The 220-nt window shown below is 34.1% G+C and overlaps 1 protein-coding gene across 1 annotated transcript in view; it reads left to right on the plus strand.

Annotated features, from left to right (window-relative positions):
* Positions 1 to 220, plus strand: part of LOC119585811 (solute carrier family 25 member 36-like) — a gene marked incomplete at its 3' end in the record, with an annotated part of 29,761 nt that overhangs the window by 11,205 nt on the left and 18,336 nt on the right.

Here is a 220-nt window from a genome sequence, read left to right on the forward strand (position 1 = left end):
AGTAGTGCTCTCTAGGCAAATGCCCCACTTCATCATGAATTAAAGAGTGCCTTTATGGATTGATGTAATCAGCTCTCCATCCATTACAGTTATTTGACATTCTTTGAAACTAGTGCAGTAGAAAAAAGTAAAAAAAACAAAACAAGGAGAGTGAACACTTTAGACTAACAAATTCAGTAAAGAAGTTAATAAGCAAGATGGTAGATCTTTAACACACATG

Source organism: Penaeus monodon, chromosome 20, assembly GCF_015228065.2.
Source record: "Penaeus monodon isolate SGIC_2016 chromosome 20, NSTDA_Pmon_1, whole genome shotgun sequence".
Lineage (NCBI taxonomy): Eukaryota > Metazoa > Arthropoda > Malacostraca > Decapoda > Penaeidae > Penaeus > Penaeus monodon.